The sequence below is a fragment of the Solanum verrucosum genome, unplaced genomic scaffold (assembly GCF_900185275.1).
Source record: "Solanum verrucosum unplaced genomic scaffold, falcon-dt-bn FXZP01000130.1, whole genome shotgun sequence".
NCBI classification, from domain to species: Eukaryota; Viridiplantae; Streptophyta; class Magnoliopsida; order Solanales; family Solanaceae; genus Solanum; species Solanum verrucosum.
This window is the reverse complement of record NW_026020341.1, coordinates 252,945-275,356: the sequence shown is the minus strand read 5'-3', so window position 1 is coordinate 275,356 and position 22,412 is coordinate 252,945.

The following is a 22,412-nucleotide window of genomic DNA, read 5'->3' as shown; positions in this document are numbered from 1 at the left end:
TGTTGTAATGAAGCTTATTTATTCACCACAATTCGAATGTACTCTTTGCTTTTTTTTTTTTTACTTTTCATAGTTTGATATCTTTATTTTTAATTTATATTTGTATGGCTATGTGCTGGTGGTAAATTTTCAATGGACTTTCATACTTGGCAAGAACAAAATTTTATATATTGTTGACTGGATATTTTCTTGATTTGTAAATTGAGCATTTTAATTAAATTTAATTTGCTATTTTAATTTCTATGATTTATTGAATTCTTGAATATATTTTGCTTCTTTTAAAATAGATGAATTATTATTTTAATTTTATAGTTTATTAATGAATTTTGAAGGAACCGTAAATAATGTTCATTCTTGTATGAACACATATTCATTTACCATATATATATATATATGTATATATATTATTGAGAATTTCTTTTAGTGATGCTAATACGATGATATAATCATTTAACTTAGTGGTTTTTTTAATTCATTTGATTAATGAATATTTAAGATGTTATCATGCTGTCCAAAATAATAATAAAAAGATTTGAAGAGTTGCAATTAATTTATTATAAGTAATATGTTGGATATATTTATAAAATGAAGTGTATATCTGAATGATTACACTTTATTTATCTTATTAGTATAAATATATTTGAATGGTCATTGTTAATTGAATATACTTAATGAAGTATTTAATAAAGAATATGGTAAGTCAAAGTCTGTATGTGTCTTTTTAAATGCACATTTTTTTCATACACAAAAAAATATTTTTCACCATCTTTTAACTAATTTTAGAGGTAAATAGCCATAAAAAAGAGAGTAAGTCATATGATTGGAGTGTACTTCGTCTAATTTTGGGACTTCATCAAAATTACTGTTTGTGTTTACTATTTGCGGAAAAATGAATTGTATTTCTTGACATACGCAAAAAAGTTTTACTCTATTGCGAATTTTCTTCAATGAAAATTTTTAGTCTTAGGTCGTAAGTCTCACTACATTGAAATTCAAATGGATATACAATAATATTTGTGTTATTTTTGATAGTCAACAAATAAATTGAAAAATATTAGTATATTAATAAATATGTTTTTGAATTCTCGCTTTATATGATTGCTAATAGAAATTGACAACTATTAAGATAAAAATATTAGTTAATGCATGAGGAAAGTGAAATTATATATCATATAGGATAGACAAAAAAAAGGTCAAAAAAAATTCTCCTTTATCGTAATAACGATGATGATGATATGATATGAAATCACGAGAGTAAATGAGGAAATTGAAAATATAAAGAATATGTTTTGAATTAATCTTTTGAAATGAAAAGATATATAACTCTTTGTTTTAAATATTATTTAAGTGAAATCTTACATGTCATATTGGTGTGTGTATATATATATATATATATATGAGTTCGAGTATTTCAATTAATCAAGAAAAATATTATAATTATCTTCGAATATTAACAAATTTAATCAAGCTCTATCTTTTACATGAATTAGTTTTTACTCCTTATAACTTTGATGTAATAGTTATATTATGTTATTAAAATTTTAACTGAATTATTATAATAGTCTTCCATTAGAGGAATAAGTATTCACTTTATCGCGGATATACAACAATTTAAGTGATAAATTTATTATGCCGAGAAATGATTAAAGCGTTATGTTGAAAAAAAATAGTATATTATTGATATTTGACAAAAATTATAAAATAGTAAATAATTTATTATAAATATTTTATCGTGGTAAGTCATTGCCTTGAAGCAATTTCAGTCTGCTAAGGATACAAATCGTGGTAGTTGGTCGCTCGCCAAGATTCCATAGTTACTTTAAAAAATGTGTATACATACGTGGCTGAAAGTTTAACGATTGTCTAAAATAATTGCTTAACAGTTAGAAAGAAAAATATTTATTTTGCCTAAAATAACTCATGGAATTGTGTCTCATAGTAAGAAACTAACATAGATCCCCGAGTCAAGTCTGTGAGCTCATCCGCTCCCTTAGGCTGTGAAGCACAAGTCAACAAAGGTGACCTGACTGGCCTATACTCAAGATAGGACCTCCAATGCTGGTTTGCTGACCCATCTAGTTGAAAAGTAATGTAATCCCCCATGAGACTCCACTAACCCGAGGTTATGCAACCTCTCTTGACAAGTGATTAGAAACTCGTGGGCATTTTTGCTCGAAACACCTAAGAACCTGAGAGGTCCTAATATAATGAATTGTCCCAATATTTTCTGCTCCTCAGAAGACATAGTTGGCCCAGCTACCTGATGCTTATCGTGACCAACGACACTAACCTACAATATGAGTGTCTACGATCATCGATTGTATAGGAACCCAACTAAAGGTTGGGGTCGTGTCCCAAGGGACCGGTTTTGAGAATTGATAGAAAAATAAAATTACATTCTAACTAGTCGTAGCTAAAGATATAACGAACAAAAACATAGTAAATTAAAGAGGGTGACACATAAGTGTCAAATATCAAATGGGGGTTTTGTAACAAGTGATAAAACAACAAAATAAACAAGAAAATCAAGTATGGGGAAAGGTTCTTGGGATGTGACCGCAATACAAGTTGAGATAAAATCGTTGGGTACATGCTTTCAATAGGAAATTTGCAAGACAATAGTGACTAGGCTAAGCTTTAAATGGAAATAAGTTCCCTCTCGGGCAACTTACCCCGTTTCAAATGCGTTCCTCGCGGACACCCATTTGCCGCATGAAGACCAGCCTACGCCTTACCCTACTCACTCTCTCGAGCTGAGTATTAGGATATGGTACTAGGGCTCACCCTCTCGGGCTGAACCTCATGTCGAACCACTCCTTAAGCCATTAGTCTAGTGGTTTTGGTTTCGCGACCTCCCTCTCGAGCAAGCCAAAAACACATGGGTGGCTTTGTATTTGCAACTACAAACCCTTTAGATTAAACCACAACCACTAGGTGAAATCACCATTAACATACATCTAACCTATCAGCAAGCAAGACCCAACAAGAATATCAACCCATATTTGCTAAATCACACCCCAAGAATGAGGATTTTTAGCCACACATCAAGAAATAAGAAATTATACCTAACATGATAAAGAAATCAACTGGGTATAAGAAATTAAACATTGAATTAAGCTACGGAAGAAGAATAAAGAAGACTCACTTCCAACTTGGGGAAGATAAACTGCTTTCTTCAAGTCTCCACAAAACCCTCTCCAAACTCGAGAGAAAATTACAGAAAAATACTATACACTAATAATAATTTTTACTCTAAAAATGTTCCTCTCTAAGACTACAACTCTAACTAGTATTTATAGTTTTCACATATTGTGTTGCGGAGGATCGTTCGGCGGCATTAGTCGAGATCGCCGATGAACTCGGCGATCCGCCCTTTAATCAGCTCATCGCCTTCAGTGTCTTGCCTTCAGCATCCTCATATTCTGGATCATTGGGCGGTACAGTACTGCTTCGTCTAACTAATTGGCGACTGCTCCTTTCCTCACCTTTTGATCCACTTCCTTCGAGGCTTTGCATACTGGAACAAAGGGCGGTGCATGTCACTTCGGCGACTCACCAAGTTGGACTCGGTGATCCGCAGACTTTCATTTCTTGTTCTTTTCAGGCATTTTGCTCCATTTTACGCCTAAGTATCCATGCTTCCAGTAAAACTTCAAATGCCTGAAACTTAAGCATTTTAATCAGGTATTGAGATAAAACAAGCATTCAAGGACACTATTTCTATTAAAATAAACCCCTGAATGAGTCCAATTTGTGGACTCATCACTATCATAGGTGGAGCAAAAGTCAAAACCGGCATGACTACTAAATGGGGAGACGCAACAACATGATATGCTCCTGGAGTCTGAACACCCTGAGTGCTTACCTAGCTGGAGTTTTATCACGCCCTGAGCCTACATCCTAGACATTACCGACACTCGAGAACCATTGTTGGCCCCAAGTGAACCCTTGGCCTGACTCAACTCTCAACGGAAGACTTGCTCAACATTTAAAAGAACACAAAAGATAAACTCACGTAGTAAACTCAGAATGTTGTAAAGGAACATTCAACTGGCCAAAGAGGCAACTTAAGTCTTTAAACTTTTAAAACTGAAAATGGAAAAGACTCATGAACTACTGTCTATCTATCTATGAAGCCTCTACTAATTGAGATGGACGTCGCGACAAGACCCACAACATCCTAATATCAAAATGAATTAACTGAAAGTAAATAGGGAATCCTCTGGAAGGAAGGAGTCTCACCAAATAACTCTGGAACTCAACTGGATCAACGAAGCACTGGTTGCTGATCTTGATTACCTGTTTCTACATTATAAATTGATGCATGCCAAATGAAGTCAATACATTGAATGTACGAGTATGTGAGGGGAAATCTAAAACATGACATAAGCTTGAACTAGAATTGAAGAAACACTTACCTCGTCTCAATTCAACTCAAACTCATTTCAATATAAAGCAATAAAAATAATGCAGTACAAAGAAAAACTTTAAAACAGAAGATAACAACTCGATGTATTGAAATATACAACAATACTCTGTTTATATGCAAAAATACAAAATAAACTATGTTTGGGAGATTCTCTAACCGACAACCATCACTATGAGCTATGTGATGATATATCGTCTAGCCCACGCTTTCAGAACAGTCCTATACTTTGCCAGGGTATAGAACTCCTTAACTAAGTGGATCCACTAGTCTATGTTAAAAAGCAATAAAGGAATCATCTAAAAAGTATGACCCTTTTCTACCCACTTTGGCTACATGGTTTATGGGGGCTGTGAGTTTTTAGAACTCTCTCCCATATCGGTGCTCAATACTACTCACAAAATATAACTTAGCTCATTATGTTTTAAAGAGAACATTTCCTCTTCCTCAACTTTGAGATTAATACTCAAAAGGTTTCTCTATAAAGAGATAATACTGAAAACTGTTCATGAATTCTTTGGAAATTGGTGTTTCGTCTCCTCTTAAATGTAAAAATATCTGCTCTTGGGAATACTTAGTTTCCATATATCATTTTAAAGAAAATTAACTCAGCTCTACTCTTCCTCAACTCAGTGCTCAAGTCATTTAAAATAAGTTTTAATTTTTTTTTTGTAAAAGACTTCTTAAAATGACTCAAAGAACTCTCAAGACTTGGCTCTTAGCTCTACCTTGAATTTGAATTATGAATTCAAGGTTATGATTCATGTTGTGAATGATTTCTAGATGTTTAGAAGTAGTTTAGAATAGTTAGAATCAAAGGGGAGTAAAGGTACCCTTTGAAAGAACTCAGACGGGCTAAACGACGGAGAAGGGGTGGGGGCAGACGACCCTGGTGCACTGAGTGGCGCGGGGAGCCAGCCACCCCTGGCTGGCGCATCGGTGGCGCGTCGCCCCAGGCACTGCTGAGAAAACCTGATCAATTTTCCTCTTCGATTTCTAACTCTAATTCTCCTAGAATCGAATGGTTTCTTGCCCAATCACTTTGAATCAAATACTCCACAAAAGTACACAAGAATCTACTCAACAACAACTCTTAAAAATTATCTCAAGAACTCATCAAACCCATCCTAATTCAAGAACGAACACAATACTTCAAAAACACTAATCAAGAACTCAATTCCTTCAATTTTGAGAATGAAATTGTTTTAAAAAATCATGATTGGCGTGTGGGTGAACGAACCCAATACTATGAGAACTCACGTACCTCTTAGGGATCAAACCCTTGGTGAAATCCGCAACAAAACTCAAGAATCTTGACGAACGCCTTGAACTTTTCTCCTTCTCTCCTCTTCTCGATCTGCTCTCAAAACCCTAAGCATATTTTGATTTATGAAAACTAAACCAAATCAGATTTGACCCCAAAATATTACTAAAAATCAAATTAATCTGATTGGGTTAGGAAAAGACCAAAATACCCCTCATATTTTCGGGTGACTTTCCTTAACTGGACAACCTAACTTTAAATAGGCATATCTCCCTCATACGAGCTCAAAATGTAGCAAACTCAGTGGTGTTGGTAAGAGGATTCCAAGACCTTTCATTTGATATCTTATGTGCCACTAACTCATCCTGTACTGAATGTTATGGTCATTTGAAGTTGACCCAAAACTTATAACTCAAGCATAACTTGTAAAATTCCAGATTTGGCTATTTCCAATTTAACGCTTTCTAAATTTAGCTCTTTATAGGGCGGGATGTTACAAGTCTGATCCTTGAACCTGGGGTTCAGCTGAAGAGCAAGGCAAAGTCCATGCTTGTGGCATATCCTCCATGAAGCTGAGAATCTTGGCCAAAGTATCCTGTAGCACTAGCATGACCATAAATCTTTGAGGCTTGGCTTGCTCTACCATCCGGCTGGTGCTATACATGCTCTGCCTGTATCTCAAGATCAGGTGATAATGCCCTCTCCTGATCTCAAATTGGTGCTACAATCCTTGCTCTACTTCGACCTCTTAATCGGCGTCGACCTCTACACCTATCTGTGGCTCCACGCGGAGGTGCGGGAGGCTCTGCCCACCCACAGACGATCTCATCCTAGCCATCTAAGAAAGAGTGAAACAAATGGATTTTAGATATTGTTACAATAACCAATGCATGATATGAAACAAGAAACAATTAAGTATTCCTAAGAATGTCCTAGAGCCTCTTAAGGATGGAATACATACGTAAATATACCGATCTACAAGACACTACTTGGCACTTGCTCCTTGTAATGCCCCGAGCCTACACCCTGGATGCGACTGGCACTCGAGAACCTTGATGGCCCAAAGCGAACCCTTGGCTTGGCTCAACTCTCAGCGAAAGACTTACTCAACATAAGATAAACTTAAAAGATAAACTTTACTCAACTGTCTCAAAAGATAAACTTAGAATGCTTTAGAAATAAACATTCAACTAGCCAAAGAGGCAACTCAAATCTTAACATAAACAGCTGAAAATGAAAAGACTCACAAACTACTGTTTATCTATCTATGAAGCCTCTAATACTATGAGGGATTTCGGGACAAGACCCCCGATCATCTTAACAAAACTGAAATAACTTCACAGAAATAACTGAGGGATCCTCCGGAAGCAAAAAGGCTCAACAAACAACTCTTGAATCTCAATTGGATCAACGAAGTGCTGGATGCTGATCCTGGTTACCCTTTATCTGCATCATAAAAGATGTAGGTCAAATGGTGTCAGTACATGGAATGTGCGAACATGCGAGGGGAAATCTAAAACATGACTTAAGTTTGAACTGGAACTGAAGAAACAACTTACCTTGTCTCAACTCATTCTCAACTTATTTCAATATAAAAGCAATAAGGATAATGCGATATAAAGAAAAGATTTTAAAAAAGTAGATAACAACTCTATGTATTGAAAAATACAATATAACTCAGTTTGTATGAAAAAATACAAAATAAACTCTGTTGAGGAATTCTGTAACCGACAATCATCACTATGAGCTATGTGATATACAACGTCTCGCCCACCCTGCCAGAACTTTCCTATACCTTGCTGGGGTATAGAACTCCTCAACTAAGTGGATCCACTAGTCTATGCTAAAAAGCAATAAGGAATCATCTAAAAAGTATGACTCTTTCTACCCACGTTGGCTACATGGTTTATGGGGGATGTGAGTTGTTACAACTCTCCCCCATATCGGTTCTCAATACTATTCCCAAAACATAACTTAGCTCATTATGTTTTAAAGAAAACATTTCTTGATCCTCAACTTTGAGATTATTACTCAAAAGTTTTCTTTTAAAAGAGATAGTACTCAAAGCTGCTTATGAACTCTTTTAGAAATTAGTGTTTCCTCTTTCTTTAAATGTAAAAAACATTTCTCTTGGGAATACTTAGTTCCCGTATATCACTTTAAAGAAAATAAACTCAACTCCACTCTTCCTCAAGCTCAATTGCTCAAGTTTTAAAACAAGTTTAAAAGATTGTAAAAAGACTTCTTAAAATGACTCGAAAAACTCTCAAGACTTGACTCTTAACTCTACCTTGAATTTGAATTATGAATTCAAGATGTTTAGAAGTATTTTAGAGTGTGGCTATCAAGTAGAAAACATAGGTACGATTCAAGGGAATGTACCCGAAAAGAATGAAGGAAGGGTAGGGGACCTGGGAACCCTCGCACACTGAGTGGCGTGGTACCCTAGCCCATATACTATAGTAGGTGGGTTGGGGCACACTGAGTGGTATGGAGTACAAGGGCCCTACCTACAGAAAAGATACTTGGGTCGCACTGAGTGGTGCGGTTCCCCATGCTCCTTCCCAGAAACCGATGAATTTTTTTGTTCTTTCTCATACTCTAACTCCTCTAAAATCCAACGATTTCCCTCAAACTCTTTTGGATTCTTAGACCCAACATAATTACAACAAAATCCTCTCTAAAGTATTCAAGAACAATACTCAAACACAAGATCCTCATCACAAGAACTCATCAAAATTCCAACAATGAAGATTACCAATGGAATTCCAAGAAAAACTTATCAAGAACTCAAATCCTTCAACTTTGAGAAAGAAATTGCATTAAAATAGCATGATTGAAGTGTTGGTGAATGAACCCAACACTAGGAGAACTCACATACCTCTTAGGGATCAAACCCTTGGCGAAACAACCTTCGATCCGCAAGAAATTTTGACGAACACCTTGAACCTTCTCCTCTTTTCTCAATTTTTCTCTTCTTGAATTTTCTTCTAAAACTGAACCAGATCAGTTTAGACCCCCCAAGTAGCTTCCTCAACAAGCTGATTCCTCCACAAGACCTTGACTGATGTTACCTCCTTGGTTCTCAACTTGCGAACCTGACGCTCCAGAATCTGAACGGGAATCTCCTCATAAGATAATATATCCTTAATACCAATGTCTTTAGTCGGTATAATAAGTGAAGGATCGCCCATACACTTTTTCAACATTGAAATGTGTATACTGGATGGACTGCTGCTAACTCTGACGCTAGCTCAAACTCATAAGCTACATTGCCAATCCTCTTGGATATCCTGTAAGGACCAATATACCGAGGATTAAGCTTCCCCTTCTTACCAAAACTTATAACACCCTTCATGGGTGAAACCTTTAAGTAAACCCAATTATCCACCTCAAACTCTAAGTCTCTTCTCCTAATATCAGTATAAAATTTCTGACGACTTTGCGCTGTTTTCAACCTCTCTTGAATGACCTTCACTTTATCTATGGCTTGATGAACCAAGTCTGGTCATATCAACCCAGCTTCACCAAACTCAAACCATCCAATAGGAGATCTACATCTTCACCATAAAGAGCCTCATAAGGAGCCATCTGGATTCTAGTGTGATAACTATCGTTGTAAGCAAACTCAATGAGATGTAAGTGATCATACCAATTACCCTTGAAATCGATCACACACTCCCTCAACATATCTACTAAAGTCTAAATCGTACGCTCTTCTTGACCATCAGTCTGAGGATGAAATGCAGTACTCAAATTTACCTTGGAACCCAAACCTTTCTGGAAAGACTTCTAATATTGTGCGGTGAATTGTGCACCTCTATCTGAAACGATGGACACCAGAACTCCATGGAGTTTGACTACCTCTTGAATATATAACTTAGCATAATCTTCTATTGAAAAGGTAGTCTTTACCGGTAAGAAATGGGCTGATTTAGTCATTCGATGTATAATCACCTAAATTGAATTATGCTGTCTGCGAGACCGTGGCAACCTAGTAATGAAATCCATATTGATCATCTCCCACTTCCACTCCGGAAGATCTATGTTCTGAGCCATACCACCAGGCCTCTGGTGCTCTACCTTTACTTGTTGGCAATTCGGTCACTTAGCAACAAACTCTGCAATACACCTCTTCATACTACTCCACCAATAGACTTCTCTCAAGTCACGATACATCTTTGTGTAACCCGGATGGATAGAGTATCTGGAGCAATGAGCTTCCTCCATGATCCTCTCTTGAAGTTCATCCACCCTTGGCACACACAGTTTACCTTGATAACTCAATACACCATCTCCCCATTTTTCAAAAGCCATCACTTTTTGCTTGTGAACATTTGCCTGTAACTCAAGCAAAATAGGATCTTTATCTTGTTTATGTTTCACTTCGGACACTAATGATGATTCACACCACCACTACATCGTCATTGGAATTCATTAACCGGACTCCTAATCATGCAAGTCTATGCACATCTTTGGGTAACTCTTTCTTGTCTTCCTCAACATGGGGAGTACTACCCATAGACAACCTGCTCAATGCATTAGCAACAACATTAGCCTTACGTGGGTGATAGAAAATACTCATGTCATAATCCTTGAGTAAATCCAACCACCTCCTCTGTCTGAGATTAAGATCTTTCTAATTGAACACATACTAAAGGCTCTTGTGATCGGTGAACACATCTACATGAACACAATAGAGATAGTGACATCATATTTTCAAAGTGAACACTACGATAGCCAACTCTAAATCATGGGTTGGGTAATTCATATCGTGAATCTTAAGCTGTCTGGGGGCATAAGCTATAACCTTTCCATTGTGCATCAATACACAACCTAGTCCAACTCTGGACGCATCACTATATACCACAAAACCTTGTGTACCATCTGGTAAGGTCAATATTGGGGCAGTAGTCAACCTAGTTTTCAATTCCTGAAAGCTCTTCTCATAAGCTTCAAACCATTGAAACTTAACTGTTTTCTCAGTCAACTTGGTCAACGGGGATGAAATAGATGAAAACCACTCGACAAACCTTCTATAATAACCATCCAATTCCAAGAAGCTCCTAATATTAGTTGGATGTGGGTCTAGGCCAGTTCTGCACTGCCTCAATCATGTCAATTCGAATCTCATCACTAGAAAAAAATGTGGCCTAAGAATGCCATAGACTCAAGACAAAATTCACACTTAGAGAATTTAGCATACAACTCTCTATCCTTAAGAGTTTGAAGAACTACCCCGAGATGACTAGCATGATCTTTCTCATTCCTTGAATAGATTATAATGTCATCAATGAATACGATAACAAACATATCTAGATACGGCTTAAACACTCTGTTCATAAGATCCATGAAAGCTGCAGGAGCATTCGTTAGGCCAAAAGACAAAACCAAAAACTCATAATGACCATAGCAGGTCTTGCAAGTTGTCTTAGGGATGTCACTTTCTATTACTCTCAAATAATGATAGCCTGATCTGAGGTCTATCTTAGAAAAACAAGTGGCTCCCTGAAGTTGATCGAAGAGATCATTGATTCTCGAAAGAGGATACTTATTCTTAATAGTTACCTTGTTCAACTGGTAATCTATACATATTCTAAGAGAACAATTTTTCTTCCTCATAAATAAGACCGGAGTGCCCTAAGGTGAGACACTTGGTCGAATAAAGCCTTTCTAAAAAAAGTTCTTTCAACTGCTCTTTAACTCAGCTGGAGCCATTCTATATGGCAGAATAGAGATATGACGAGTATCAGGAAGAATATCTATACCGAAGCCTATTTCTCTCTCAGGAGGGACTCTGAGATGATCATCTGGAAAGACTTCTAGAAACTCACTCACAATTGGAACTGACTAAATAGGTGGTGTCTTAACACTAGAGTCATTAACTTGGACTAGGTGATAGATGCACCCCTTGGAAACTAACTTTCTTGCCTTAAGGTATGAAATAAAATGACCCTTAGGCATTTCTGAACAACTCCTCCACTCTAGAACTGGCTCATTAGAAAACTTGAACTTAACTACTCGAGTTCTACAATCGATTGAGGCATAACATGCATGAAGCTAGTCCATACATATAATAACATCAAAATCTACCATGTCTAACTTGACTAATTCAGCTATGGTGTCCTTGTGATTGACGGAAATGGTACAATCACGATAAACTCTCTCAGCTAGAATAGACTCAACAACAGGTGTGGAAACACTGAAGGGCTCAAGAAGTTTTTCAAGAATAATATCGAATCTCATAGCTATTTATGTAGTCACAAAAGATAAGCACGCACCTAGATCTAGCAAAGTGTATATATCAAAAGTAAAGACTTTAATCATACCAGTGACAACATTAGGTGAATTCTCTTACTCTTGGCGACTGGTGATAACATACAGATGGTCTGCTCCTCTGCCTATCCCTGAAGTAGCTCCTCTAGGTGAAACTCTATCTGGTGGAGCCATTAAATAAGATCGGGCTCTATTACCCCCGTTACCACTACCTTGCCTGTTCTTAGGGCACTTTCTCATGGAGTGACCATTTTGACCACACTAGAAGTAACCAGTGGAGCCATCACGACACACTCTTGAGTGGTTCCTACCACACATAACACATACATGAGTCCCATTACCTCCTTGTGCCACACTACCCTGAAACTGTGTAGGTCTAGCTCTGAAATTCTGATTCTTCAACTCACCTCTGCTCCTTGGTGAAGGTGAACTAGCAGATGATGGAGCAGTTCCGTTTGGCTTGTGTTGAAAAGAAGACCGGTTTGCATTACTCTTTTGCTGTCCGGACTCGTTCCAAGTTGTCTTAGCTTTCTTGTTTCGAAACTCTTCTCTATCTCTCAGCTTATCTTCCTCAACCCGCTGCATATGGATCATAAGTCTTTCTATGTCCATATCTCATATCAACATAACTGCCTTACCCTCTTTGCTTGACAGATGAGATAGCCCAGAAACAAACAAACTCATCATGCTCCTCATATCCATAACCATCTCCGAAGAATAACAGGAAAGTTGGGCGAACTTAAAGCTATACTCATGCACACTCATAGATTCCTTCTTAATAGTGAGGAATTCCCTTACCTTTACCTCTCTTAGTTCATGGGGAAATAAACACCACATGAAAGCCTCTTCGAACAAAACCCAACTCACAATTGGTGCACCATCATGTAACATTTCGGAAATGTGTAGACTTAACTAGAACTAAAACGAAAGGGGTAAGAGTCAAGAAAGTGGGCAAGGGCCTAAACTACCTAGGAAGAGGGAAGGAAAACATTTTCTCCTTTGGACCTTTTGACGAAGGGGGCAGCATGGTCGCCTAAGTGACTTGGCGAGTCGCCAAAGTGCACTTGGGGTCGCCTAGTGGACTGTCCCCATGGCCTAGCTGCTGAAAATTTAGGTGAGCTAGGTCGTGGTTCGCCAACTAAGTTGATGCATCGCCTAAGGTCCCTCCCCATCGCCTAGTAGGCTGCCTCCTTGGGAGGCATTCTGGAAATTTTGGCGGACCAAGGGTCCACTTGGTGAGTCGCCTAGTGCCCTTGGCAAGCCAAATCGTGCAAGCTAGGTGGTTTTAAGTTAGAACTTTAGGGGTCTTTAGTTAGTCTTCCAAAAATGATCCTACAATGTTTTACTCTTTCCCTAGTAAGTATATAAGCTTTTTAGGCTCAAAATCCCCCCCAATTAAGTCACTTTCGTTGAATAAAAAAGAAAACCCAAAACTTCATCTTCTCCAAAAGTATTTCTCTCTATAGAACTCAAGGAAGAAGAAGAGCGAAAAAATTGGACCTCGGGCTTGAAGAATCAAGGTTATTGCACTCAATTTCTTTGAAGAATAATTACTAAGATATGGTTTCCCTAAAGTTAGGGTTTGTCTTCAATCTTGTGGGTTCTTTCCAAAAACATTCTAATGGTTGATTTATAATGGATTATAATTGAATTGATGATTTATTATTTATTTATGATGAATTCTCCCAAGAACCCATTAATTCCCCTATTTTCCCCAAATTGGATCTAAAGGTGTGGGTGAATTGTAGATAGAGAAGTATTATGAAACCATGCTTATATTTATGATATTAATTGAATCATGTTATCATTCATGTCTAATGTAGTGATTTTAGATATGTTAATTGAATGTGACCTATGGTCCTTGAAGGGCAAAGCATGAAAAGTATGTATGTTTATGAGGTTCATGTATATGCATTTAGATCACTTTGAGAGTAAAGTGAATATGATTATGAACTAATTGTTGTGTTGGTTGGATGATTATTCTCATGTACACAGTTTGGATTAATTATAATGTGATTTGAAAGGTTGGTCACATTTAGTGATTCTAAGGTTGGAAGACTAATCTCACCTTTTGAATCTAGGAGCTATATTATGATTTATGTGGATTGAGTGCAAGACACCCTTCCATGAATATGAAATGAAGTCAAGACCTACTATGTAACCTATGGGAATTAATGCTTAGCACTGAGTGGATATGAATATGAAATGGAAGCTTATACGATAGTTGAGCCTGGATTCGCAATGGAAGCTTATACGATAGTTGAGCCTGGATTCGCAATGAAAGCTTACACACTAGTTGAGTCCGGCTTTCTAAATGGGTTCCTTATACACTAGTTGAGTCCGGGTTCCCGAAGTAGTTATTTCATGAGATGGAAACCATATACCTTAGTAGTGTCCGGGTTTCTAGAAGAAATCTCCTTGTCCCATAAACTATGTGCCCACATAGGTCCTTAGTTAGTGGATCCACCTAAGCTAAGAGTATAGTTCTACCTTAGCCAAGTAGGACAACCCCTTTACAGTGTGGGGTAGACACCAGATTCCATGTTTAGATCACATGGTCTATGTCAGTTAATGCTTATTCTCTAATATGTGAAAATAGAGAAGAATATGATTTATAGACCATAGTTACTCAAGAAGCTTTACTTAGTATATGTATGATTATGGGATCTTACTTATGCATTGCACAAGTGGACTTCGAGGGTATTTATGATATGTTGACATTATGATATGCTGATTTATGCATGACAATATGGCTTATGACTTATGATTTTCCAATGTATTCGTGATGAGTTCAAACTTGATAAAGTGTATGATTTTCAACTAAAATGTCCTTTTTAGCATGTTTTAATGATTTCTTTCATGGCTATCATACTTAGTGTATTTTTGTACTAACCCATATTTATTCTACATTTTCTATAAGTGTAGGACCTGGTTCTTGAGGCGATTTCCTTCATGGTCAAAGCTTGGATCGATTACTCTCCTAGCTTAGTGGTGAGTCCTCATGGTTCGAGGACGAATGATGATTTTCTAGTTTCGTTTCTTGTACTTTCATTTGAGAACTATCTTGTAAGGGCTGTGACCCTATTTTGATACTCGATTGTAGTAGATGGCTAATTGAGACAAGTCTAGACTTCTGCTTGCTTTATGAAAATTTTTACGACTCGTAATTGTGTTTTTACTCTTTATTGTTCTTTACTTATGTTATGATATGCGAAGTGGCTTTCATAGTGCCCTTTGGGTTCTTATGTGCCATGTTACGTCTAGGGGGTACCCTTGGGTCGTGACAAATTTGGTAATTAGAGAAAAAAGTTTAGATTGATTTTAGGATGATGTCTCATAAGCCACATCTAGTAGAGTCTTGTTCATGAGTATGAAGCGCGCCTCACTTATGAATGAGAGGCTATAAGATGTTTAGGAAAATGTCACTTCTTTAATTATTCTTGAGTCGTTCCATAGAGTATTACTGTATAAAGTCCCTCTCTTGTGTCTTTAGGAAATGAATACACGAAGGGCTAATGCTAGAAATGTGGAGGAGGAGAATGTGGATCAAGGAGTTCCTTAAGGTAATCAAGCTCCTTAAGTTAACCAAACTCCGGTTGATCTCGTGGTTGAAAAGGTGACCCATGCAGAATTTTGGTCTACTATCCAATTGTTGGCTCAAGTTGTGACAACTCAAGCCAATAGAGAGGTGATTGCTCCTATGAACACTAATGTGAATTCCACAACTTCTAGATTGAGGGATTTTTCTAGAATGAACCTTCCCGTGTTTCTTGGTTCTAAAGTGTGAGAGGATCCTCAAGAATTTTTGGATGAGTATTATAAGATAACTGATGCTATGGGGGTGACTTCGGTAGAGAAAGCGGAGGTAGCCGTTTATCAATTGAAGAGTGTTTGTCAAGTTTGGTATACTCAATGGAAGAACAATAGGCTGGTAGGAGTGGGCTCAATAGATTGGGAAGTGTTCGAATCAGCATTCCTTGATAGGTTCTTTCCCTGAGAGTTGAGGAAGCTAAGGTGGAAGAATTTTTCAACCTTCGTCAAGGAGGTATGAGTGTTCAAAAATATTCTCTAAAGTTTACCCAATTGTCCAAGTATGATCCGGCTATGGTGGCGAACTCAAGGGGCATGATGAGTAGGTATTTGACAGGTGTGTCTAGATTGGTGAGAAAAGAATGTCGTTCGGTTATGCTTCATGATAATATGGATCTCTCTCGTCCCATGGTGTATGCTCAACAAATGGAGGAGGACAAACTTCAAGACAAGAATAGAGAAGTGAAGAGGGCTAGAGCTGGAGATGGGAATTTCTCCAATGCTAGGTCTGATGGACAAAGTCGAACAAGGTTCAAGAAAAGGTTCCCTAACTAAGGCTCCTCTAATGCTCCCCTAAGGGCCAACAATGATAGGGTCTCTAACCCTAAACCTCAAGGAGGTAATAGTGGTGGCTCTTATGTTGCTAGGCCTAATTGTGCAAAATGTGGTAGAAAACATGAGGGTAAATGCTTAGTTGGATCAGATGGGTGCTATGGTTGTCGGAAGAGTGGCCACAAGATGAGAGATTGTCCTATGCTCAATGCCAAGGGAAGGGAAGATAAATAAGCTCCTCCAAGCGGTTCCAACTCCAATGCTCAAAAGCAAAACCACTTTTATGCTCTCCAATCCCATGGTGACCAAGAGAAGCTCCCCAGATGTGGTGACTGGTATGTTAAAAGTATTTTCTATTGATGTATATACGTTGTTAGACCCCGGTGCCACTTTGTCCTTTGTTACACCTTTTGTGGCCATGAAGTTTGAAATATTCCCCAAAGTGTTAATAGAACCTTTTTCGGTCTCTACCCGGGTTGGTGACTCGATAGTGGAAAAAAGACTCTATAGAAATTGTCCTATTTCTTTGTCCCATAAAGTTACTTTGGTGGATTTGGTAGAGTTGGTAGAATTAGACATGCTAGATTTTGATGTGATTTTGGGTATGGATTTGTTGCATGCATGTTATGCCTCTATAGATTGTAGGACTCGGGTGGTTAAATTCCAATTTCTACATGAACCTATTTTAGAGTGGAAGGGAGGAAATTCTATCCCTCGAGGTCAATTTGTTTCTTGCCTCAAAGCTAGGAAAATGATCTCCAAAGGATGCATTTACCATCTTGTAAGGGTAATGGATTTTGAGTCCAAAACCCTTTCTCTAGAGTTAGTTCCTGTAGTGAATGAGTTTTCGAAAGTTTTTCTCGAAGATTTACCCAGTATTTCTCCCGAACGAGAAATATATTTTGGCATTGATCTTTTACGAGATACACAACCTATCTCTATTCCTCTTTATAGAATGGCTTCGGCTGAGTTGAAGGAGCAATTAAGGGATTTGTTAAATAAGGGTTTTATTCATCCGAGTATCTCTCCATGGGGTGCTCCGGTGTTGTTTTTTAAGAAGAAAGATTGGTCTCTTAGAATGTGCATCGACTATCGCCAATTGAACAAAGTAACCATTAAGAATAAATATCCCCTTCCGAGAATCGATGAGTTGTTTGATCAACTCCAAGGGGCTAGTTACTTCTCGAAAATTGATCTTCGTTCAAGTTATCACCAACTAAGGGTGAGAGGGGTTGATATTCCCAAGACGACCTTAAGGACCCGGTATGGACACTATGAATTGTGGTTATGTCATTCGAGTTGACAAATACCCCGACGACATTCATGGACCTAATGAATAGAGTGTTCTGACAATACCTTGATATGTTTATGATCATTTTATTGATGATATCTTGATCTACTCAAGGAGTGAGAATGAATATGTGAACCATTTGAGAATTGTATTGCAAGTTCTTAAGGACCAACAACTTTTTGCAAAGTTTAGCAAGTGTGAATTTTGGTTAAGGTCCGTAGATTTCCTAGGTCATATTGTGTCAAGTGAGGGTATTGAGGTAGATCCGAAGAAGACATATGCGGTCAAGAGTTGGCTTAGACCTCTAACCCTTTTCGATATTAGAAGCTTTTGGGTTTGACCGGTTACTATAGGAGGTTTGTTGAGGGGTTTTCCTCTATTGCTTCTCCGTTGACTGCTTTGACTCAAAAGAAAGCTAAGTTTGAGTGGTCGGAGGCTTGTGAGAAAAGCTTCAAAGAGTTCAAAGATAGACTTACTTTCGCTCTGGTGTTGACCTTACTAGAGGGTACTGATGGGTTTGTGGTATATTGTGACGCCTCTAGGGTGGGGTTGGGATGTGTGTTCATGCAACATGGTAAGGTGATTGCCTATGCTTCAAGGCAACTTAAGGTGCATGAGAAGAATTATCCGACCAATGATCTTGAATTAGCGGCGATAGTGTTTGCTTTGAAAATATAGAGACATTGCTTGTATGGAGTCCATGTGGATTTTTTCACCGATCACAAGAGTCTTCAATATGTGTTTATTCAAAAAGACTTGATTCTCTAGCAAAGAAGATGGTAAGAACTTTTGAAGGATTATGACATGAGTGTACTTTACCACCCCGACAAAGCTAATGTTGTAGCAGATGCAGTTAGTAGATTATCCATGGGTAGTGTGGCTTATATAGAAGACGAAAAGAAAGAGTTAGTTTGTGATGTGCATAGATTGTCCCAACTAGGTATCCAACTAGTGGATTCTACCAAGGGTGGTTTAATGGTTCATAATGGCTCCGCATCGTCCTTTGTCGTTGATGTGAAGTCTAAACAAGATCTTGATCCTTTAATGGTTGAGTTGAAAGAGTCGGTACTCAAGAAGTCCGTTGAGACTTTCTCCCAAAGGGGAGATGGTGTACTTAGGTACCAAGGTCGATTATGTGTTCCGAATGTCGATGGTTTGAGAAAGCAGATCTTAGAAGAGGCTCATAGTTCTCGGTATTCTATTCATCCGGGAGCCACCAAGATGTATCGTTATCTACAGGATGTCTATTGGTGGAATGGCATGAAAAAGGATATTGTGGAATTGTAGCCAAATGTCCTAATTGTTAACAAGTTAAGGTTGATCATCAAAGGCCGGGAGGCTTTTTACAAGACATACCAATTCCCACTTGGAAGTGGGAAGAAGTGAATATGGATTTTATTTTGGGTTTGCCTCGTACTCGAAGGCAACATGATTCCATTTAGGTCATTATAGATAGGACGACAAAATCAACCTACTTTATTCCCATCAAGGTTTCACATTCGGCGGAGGACTATGCCAACTTGTATATAAGAGGGATAGTAAAGTCACATGGAGTTCCTTTATCCATCATTTCAGATCGGGGTACTCAATTTACTTCACACTTTTGAAGGTCATTCCAAAAAAGGGCTTGGTACTAAGGTCAAGCTTAGCACGACTTTTCATCGTCAAACGGATGGTCAAGTGGAGCGCACCATTGAAACCTTAAAGGACATGTTGAGGTCATGTGTTATAGATTTCAAGGGTAATTGGGATGACCACTTGCCATTAATAGAGTTTGCCTACAATAATAGTCACCACTCAAGTATCGGTATGGCTCTTTTTGAAGCCTTGTATGGTAGGAGATGTAGGTCTCCAGTTGGTTGGTTTGAGGTAGGTGAAATTGCTCTTATTGGTCCCAAATCGGTTTATGAGGCTATTGAGAAAGTTGGAATCATTAGAGAGAGGTTGAGAACGACTCAAAGTAGGCAAAAGTTTTACGCCGATGTGAGGAGAAGGGACCTAGACTTTGAAGTTGGTGATTGGGTCTATTTGAAAATCTCACCCATGAAGGGTGTGACGAGGTTTGGCAAGAAAGGGACACTTAGTCCTCGGTATATAGGCCCATATCAAATTTTGAAGTGTATTGGGAAAGTTGCCTATGAGTTGTATTTGCCAAATGAGTTGCCCCGGTTCATCCGGTATTTCATGTTTCCATGCTTAAAAAGTGTATTGGGGATCCAATATCCATTGTTCCCCTAAAAGGGTTGGGAGTTGATGAAAGCCTTTCCTATAAAGAGGTTCCGGTAGAAATCTTAGACCGGAAAGTCAAGAGATTGAGAAACAAGGAAATAGCTTCCGTTAAAGTTTTATGGAGGAATCATTTAGTCGAGGGTGCTACTTGGGAGGCCGAGGCCGATATGAAATCTCGATATCCTCATTTCTTTCCTTCTACTCCTAATCAAACTTGAGGTAATTAGTCCCTCTTGAGTTTTAGTGTTTTGGGAGTCATGTGTGAATTTGTGCTTCCATGATTTCCTTATTTTATTCATGTTCTTGATAAAATTCATGTTTAGTGAGAAAAATGAGTTTTCATGATTTATGTTCCTCATGTTGTTGTGCATTTAATATGAGTTGCCTATTTGACTTCATGAGATATGTTGATGAACATGCTTTAGTATGCTTTTGAGAGTAATTGCATATTGGCTCCATGATGTTGTGTTAAGCATTATTTTAGTTGGAGAAGATAGTTCCTCCTATGAATATGAGATATATGGAATTTCGTGCATATTGTGTTGATAGATGTAGTTCCTACTCCCTTGTATTGCATTGATTATGTTTTGAGAAGGAGTTGATGTTTCCTCCTTTGGATTGTGCATTATTTTGATGTTTCATGCATGATGAGAAGCTAGTCTTGAGTCTCTAATTCCTTAAGGTGTCTAGATCGTCATTCGAGGACGAATGTTCCCAAGGGGGAGATATTGTAACATTCTGGAAATTTGTAGACTTAACTAGAACTAAAACAAAAGGGGTAAGAGTCAAGAAAAAGGGCAAGGGCCTAAACTACCTAGAAAGAGTGAAGGAAAACATTTTATCCTTTGTACCTTTTGGTGAAGGGGGCAGCATGGTCGCCCAAGTGACTTGGCGAGTCGCCAAAATTGCACTTGGGGTCGCTTAGTGGACTGTCCCCAGACCTAGCTGCTGAAAATTTAGGCAAGCTTGGTCGGGGATCGCCAACCAGGTTGGCTCATCGCCTAAGGTCCCTCCCCATCATCTAGTAGGCTACTTCCTTGGGGAGGGATTCTGGAAATTTTGGCGGACCAAGGGTCCACTTGGCGAGCCAAATCGCGCAAGTTAGGTGGTTTTAAGTTAGAACTTTAGGGGTCTTTAGTTAGTCTTCCAAAAATGATCCTACAATGTTTTACTCTTTCCCTAGTAAGTATATAAGCTTTTTAGGCTCAAAATCCCCCCCAATTAAGTCACTTTCGTTGAATAAAAAAGAAAACCCAAAACTTCATCTTCTCCAAAAGTATTTCTCTCTATAGAACTCAAGGAAGAAGAAGAGCAAATTGGAGCTAGGGCTTGAAGAATCAAGGATAATGCATTCAATTTCTTTGAAGAATCATTACTAAGGTATGATAGTCTTTCATCCTTGGTTAATTTCCATCCAAGGAGTCCCTCCAAATTCAATTTCAAAACTAGTGATTTCCCCAAAGTTAGGGTTTGTCTTCAATCTTGTGGGTTCTTTCCAAAAATGTTTCTAATGGTTTATTTATGATGGATTATGATTGAATTTATGATTTATTGTTGATTTATGATGAATTCTCCCAAGAACCCATGAATTCCCCTATTTTACCCAAATTGGATCTAAGGGTGTGGGTGAATTGTAGAAAGAGAAGTATTATGAAACCATGCTTATAGTAATGATAGTAATTGAATCATACTATCATTCATGTCTAATGTAGTGATTCTACATATGCTGATTGAATGTGACCTATGATCCTTAAAGGGCAAAGCATGAAAAGTATGTATGTTTATGAGGTTCATGTATATGCATTTAGATCAATTTGAGAGTAAAGTGAATGTGATTATGAACTAATTGTTGTGTAGGTTGGATGATTATTCTCATGTACACACTTTGGATTAATTATAATGTGATTTGAAAGGTTGGTCACATGTAGTGATTCTAAGGTTGGAAGACTAGTCTCACCTTTTGAATCTAGGAGCTATATTATGATTTATGTGGATTGAGTGTCAAGACGCCCTTCCATAAATATGCACTTGAGTCAAGACTTAATATGTAACCTATGGGAATTAATGCATAGCACCGAGTGGATATGAATATGATATGGAAGCTTATATGATAGTTGAGTCCGGCTTCCCAATGTAAGCTTATACACTAGTTGAGTCTGGCTTTATAAATGGGTCCTTATACACTAGTTGAGTCCTGGTTCCCAAAGTAGTTATCTCATGAGATGGAAACCTTATACCTTAGTAGAGTCCGGGTTTCTAGAAGCAATCTCTTTATCCCATAAACTATATGCCCACATAGGTCCTTAGCTAGTGGATCTACCTAAGCTAAGAGTATAGTTCTACCTTAGGCAAGTAGGACAACCCCTTTATGGTGTGGGGTAGACACTGGATTCCATGTTTAGCTCACATAGTCTATGTCGGTTAAGGCTTATTCCTTAATATGTTAAAATAGACAAGAATATGATTTATAGACCATAGTTACTCAAGAAGCTTTACTTAGTATATGTATGATTATGGGATCTTACTTATGCATTGCACAAGTGGATTTCGAGGGTATTTATGAT